The sequence below is a fragment of the Amblyomma maculatum genome, chromosome 10 (genome assembly GCF_055883805.1).
Source record: "Amblyomma maculatum isolate TAMU_Amacu chromosome 10, ASM5588380v1, whole genome shotgun sequence".
NCBI lineage: Eukaryota > Metazoa > Arthropoda > Arachnida > Ixodida > Ixodidae > Amblyomma > Amblyomma maculatum.
The window spans coordinates 126,084,821-126,090,820 of NC_139353.1; positions in this window are offsets into that span (position 1 = coordinate 126,084,821).

Here is a 6,000-nt window from a genome sequence, read left to right on the forward strand (position 1 = left end):
ATGCCAGTGTGCCACAAATATAAAGTGTTGATATTATTTAGAGAATTTCCCCTTGCACAAAGCGTCTCATTACAGACTGCTAGGTGAACCTCAGTTTAAAACGGTTCCGACAATTTAACTAAACAATGGTTTACTCATTGTGACACAAAAACGATTTTTTGGATGCTATATTCATGGCGCATCTTAAATCCAGCTGTCAGATTTTCAGTAGCCCTATCTGGAAGCACGTGGCACTGAAGCTGTGATTCGTCTGACATTTGGATTAAGGGCTGCTGCGCATGTGATCTGGTAGTGGCCGGTGGCAGCCTGCGAACTGTTTCACATGCGATGTTATGAGAAGCCCAAGCAAGTAAAACAAATAATTTAAGAAAAGTAAACAATGTTATAAATCAATGAGCAGAAGAGCAAAAATAACACAGGCAAGATGTGAACATTGGGAAGAGCCTAAATTATCTCTTGAACCTAGTGTTTAAAACGAAGACTCTGGATGAGGTATACCTTTTCGTTTTTGTGGTGACTGCTGTTCAAGCAAGCGCCGCTTGCGCAGTATCCAAGACGTTCTTTGACAGTAAGCGTCCGACTCCAGGTTTGAAGTTTCTTTCGCATCTGTCAGCTTTTATAATGCCTCCTTAAAGATATCTAAATGGATGTAGTGCAAACATCAGTCACTGACACTTTTCTACGAATAAGTATTACCTTTTTGGTAACGAGACTAATGACATGAGGGCTCTAGTTGTCAATAGACGTCTTTGACGTCATTGCTTTGATGGCAGCCAGATTTGTTCTAACCGGAGGCCAAAACTCATATGTTGAGCTGGCATCTTCTACAATACATGTGGGCGGACTCACATGCGTGATTTTATTTTCCAAACATTCTACTAAAAAAAACTAGCGGGAACAGCAACTTTCTCATTTCAATAGTTTGTTAAAGCTTGCAAGTGAAAATATACAATGAAAGCAAATAGGAAAAGGAAATATGGCATACGTTGGCTCAAAACATGTAAAAAACTGGAAACAAAGCTAGCCGTTTTGCAAACGTCAAGACCATACCCTTGCAAACTATGTCAAAAGAGGCAGAAGACAACAGCTCCTGATGAAGCTTATGAGCAGAAAATGTAGAAACATTGCTTGAATTGCATGAATGGTTGAACAGACATTCAGTCTGCTCAAGATCTTGGCCTATAATGATAAGCTCGTTTTGCATTGCAGAAAGTTGCTGATACCTATTATACAACCATCTTTCAAAAGTATAAATCTGCCAAGCCCTGTTGTAGTTAATGCAGAATTGGCAAAGTTTGCTTTTCGGAACTGTGCTTGGCAATGAAATCCACAAGCTGGGCCGTCAGTGTGATGAGATGAAGGCACTATTTTGCAGGTTTTGCTTGTGACAGCGACTGGCAACTTTGTAGGGAAGAGACTATGAATTTCGTCGACCCGCTTTGTGAGCTGTTCTAGATGCTTTCTGCCTGTTCCCACAGGCCACTTCACCTTTGGTAGGAAATTTTCAAACCGAAAGCCATTAAATATGTCAAGTTGACCAAAATGTAAGCTATCGGTAGGCAGGTACACTAGATTGTGAATACTATGCTCAGGAAACTCATCTCCATACAGTGATATTCCGCAGTCTACAAAATACTGCATAAGGTGTTCAGCATATTGAACATGTCCACTCAGAGAAGGACACACAAGAAGAGCCACAGCTACATGAAGGATGAGAAAATGCTCATAGAGATCTTTAGACAGAATGTCTTTCAGCACAACTAGGCCACCATAAAAACAAAGAAACAAAACTCTGTAGCCTTCCACCTGTTAACTTAATCAGCACCTCTACATTTTCTGGGGAAGTCTTTTGGGATGGCTTTCGCACCGGAGTGCATGAAGAAGAGCAGATAGCCTACCCACACGAGTTGAATGCAATGTTACAGATAGGTCTCCTTTTATCCAAATTAGCAGCAGTCTTCTTCTGATGCCTAAACACACAAGCTGTATATAATCCAGCAAAAAAGCTGTCACCCTGCCCACTTGAAGTGACACCAAAGGAGAGTGGCCTTTGTGGTGGTCTTCATCGTCTTGCTGTGCAAAGCCTAAATCAGTACGAAGAGGGATACGGGTGACTGGAAACGTCATACGCCCACGAAAAACACCCTTTGACGTACATTTCTCACACGACCTAGCATTGTGACCTTTAGATGCCTTCCGATGTGCTCTGGCAGGGGCATAACATATAAACGCTCTCAGTGACACATTGCAATCTCTGCTGCTGTGTGATATTCCATTTCTCAGGACGTCATACAGTTCTTTCACGAACGGTTCGACAAACTCATTCAGCAAAAGTTTTGTGACTCCACGAAATGCCCAAACAAAAGAAATAATATCATTCCTGCCATGTAATAGATGATGTAGCTCCGCGAGAATGCACCAACATTCCTTTCCACTACTTTTGAACAGTGGAAGGCCATCTACGTTGAAGCTGATTTGGAAAGCAATACCTCGCAGTAGCTGTATCCTGCCAGACCGAGCGCAGATGCTCTTTTTGAAGCCGAAATGCATGTACTGCCCATTTCGAGCTATGTCTACAACGGACGGCATAGTAAAAGGGCCATTGCGGAGCCCGGCAATTCTCGCAGTTTATACTTTAGGATTTGGAGCAAGGTGTCTATGCTTGCATGCGTTATGTTGTTCTCCACAGCCCACTTCCTCAGAGTATAGACAATATCCTCAACTAGACTTTCAACGTCGACAGCTACCTGGTCATTATCAGATGAGGCCAAATTGTGATCTGAATTATGTTCCTCTTCACCATGAAAGTTCTGTTGTTCGTTAGTATTGTATTCTGTTACTAGAATTTCTGTATTTCTTCTGCATGGTCTACCTGCCCCACATGATATTTACAGTGGACCGCCGAATTCATCTATCAGCAGCTGGATCCATGTTTAGAAGACTCATTCTGGAAACAAAGACTATGACCACAAGCAATCATCGTGCATATTCAGGAGAAACTTCTTCACTCTAGATTTGAGGTGGTGTACTATATCATGGTATCAAAACTTCAAGCTGGACTTGTTCTTTCATACTTGTAAAGGATACAGGCGAACCTCAATATAACCCAGACGGCCACTGACGTCCGCCACAATTCCGGCGTACGTACGAAAGCGGACTGTCGAATCCTTCGCCCAGCGGACAGCCGCCGTACGTCCGCCACTGGATTCGCTTTTACACAGCTATGAAATAGTTTGTAGTCGTCGTGCTCGTCTGAACTGCGTATAAATCAGTAATTTTCGTCGAATATGCATTATATTGATATGTGGCAAAGTAAGGCCAAGTCCAAGATGACACCGCACACAGCATACAGAAACACAGCAGCGTCAAGTGGGCACCAACCGACACTGCTCGAGCGTCGTCTTCACCATAAACTCACGAGATTCTTCTTCTTCCCTCCTTATGCAGATATCAGTGCATGCCTCGCCTACTGTAACAATATGATGCCAAAGCGAGTCGATGCGATAGATAGCTCCATTAAACAGATTTGTTTTTTATTTTCCGCATGTTTCATCGTTGAATTCTTCCTTCAAAATGTTTTGACGAAAAGTTAAATGACTATTAAACATTTTTCTGATCATGATGCTTCGCTGAGACTTTAATCGTAGGCTGAGTAGACGCAGCAAGCAGCAAGCTCAAAAAGAATGAAACTGAACCCATCCTCAAAAAAATCTGAAATGAGTCAATCTAGTCCACCTCACAAGTTTCACCGTGAAAGATGGCTCCACGTTTCCGCGTTCTGAATTTTCTGCGCAGTTACAAATACCTACGGCTGTTATGCACTGCTAGCATTGTTTTTGCCGTGGCTTTGTACGGCTGGCACGCTTTGTTCACCCGCCGATTCCATAGTAAGTATTTCATCGAACTTTTATTTTTTAGTCAAACTTTTCGAAGCACCGACACATTACAGATGGTGCTGCGCTTTTCGGTAAGGAAACAGCTCTGTACAGCAGCCGAACGGTCGAGTGTTTGAGGCGAGACTGACAGGATGGCTCCGCGCCGACTAACTAAAGTGCAGCCTCATGTCTGAGAGCCATCCTTCTCGGCATTACTGGACGCTGCGCCATTGAGCCGGGCAACTGGGCAACTTCTCTCTCTGATAAAGGAGTACCTCCCTGAGCTTTAAAGGAGTTAATCTGTTAACCATGCGCAACGTGCTGAGTTGTAAAAACTATACGAGAAAATGTTTGCACTCGAGCCTATTGTGCGACATGCCTACATTTGTGGAAACGTCGCAAGGGTTGTTTTATTTAATGGGCAGCCGCTGATCTTTCTCTCTTCAGCTTTACGGCAACTACAATTTATAGAAGGAACGGCTGTGTGCACTGTGCAGTAGCTACTAAATATCGAAAGGTTTAGTACTCTCATTCAGTATTGACAAACCACGACAGCACCTTGGGCATGTTGGTTATGCATATGTGACCGACAAGCGCAGAACAACCGGACAAGAAGGAAATAAGAGACAAAAAAAGTCAGCACTTGTCGTTTTCTTGATCCGTTGTTCTGCGCTTTTCAGGAACGAATTTGACATACCGCCGCCGTGAAATAGTTGGGCTGTGAGCTCTGGTGACTGCAACGCATTTATTTAAACAAAACAGGCATACTGGAAGGTCATGCAAGCCGCAGGCTCTAAAATAAACGAGCTAAGCAAAAGTAAAATGAAAACAAAATTGTTATTGCTTTGTCCTTACAGATATTCAAAGGCTCTTCAGAACCTCACTGCATTGTTAACAGCGAGATTATGTCAAAGCTACACTAGAGCCATGCAGCATCTTATAGTGCATGATACTCAGCTTATGTCTCGCACTGAAAGCTCTTATCATGCTCTTAGATGATCATATTGAAGTAGCTTTAAACCCATGCTTGTTAATACGATGATAGCCATAAATTAAATCTATGGCATCATGCTCACATGCAAGGCTTCTGATACGCGCTGGGCACATGACGTGGGCTGCAGGAGAAACCTGTACCTGGTCATCTTACAAGCATTTGTGAAATTGATAATTACAGTGTGTTGTAAAAGTTTTTGTGTTCTGTTTCTGCATGGCAACGCTTTCCTTATTGAAGGCTAAGATTTGGCTCGCTATAGCAAAAACCTGTACCTAGTCATCATAAAAACTGCACTGCAGTTGGTAATTTTAGTGTGTTGTAAACGTATTTGTATTCTGCTTCTGTACGGCAATGCTTTTCTCGTTGAAGACTGGCATGTGGCTTAATTAAATTGTTTAAGATGCCATTTGCTGTAGCCGATTTCGTACGCCAACATGAAGCAGCCCTTTGCGCAGGGATAAAATGTCATCCATGGGGAAAGAATAGCAACATCACTTGCATTCTCATTTATTTGGTATGGCTTAAAGGGAGTATTGTATCATTATCCATATTATTAAAATTGAATAATGATTGTCAGTGTTGAAGTTGTTAGAGCGTGATGATTTTAAACGCACCGGACTTCCCTTGAGCAGTAATGTTTCTTTCTTGTTTACATGTATGATGTTGAACTGGTTTAAACAATATTTATACAGCAAATTCCTTTTACATTGTCCACATGATACTTTTTGGCATTGTCCCTTGGAGTAAATTGCTAGTATTTTAAGCTTACATGGTCGTCCACTCTTAGCTTGAATGGGAATGTGTGTGCATGCAGTTTGCGAAATGGTATTCCATCCGTCACAGCCGTGCATCAAGGCTAAGTGGCTTGTGCGTAGAGGAACCAGCAGCTCCAGCTTCACGTCATCTACCTCTTTGCTCCAGTGTGCACCACGCGCATTAAGGCAAAATGGTGTATGTGCAAAGAAACCAGGAGCTTTTGTCACATTTGGCTGTTTGTTACGGTGTGCAGATGCGTATCGAGGCAAGATGGCTGATGTGTAGAGAGACCAGGAGCTGATGCTTAACGTCCTTTGTATCTTTGCTACGGTGCACAGCTGTGCATTGATGCTAAGTGGCTTGTGCATGGAAGGC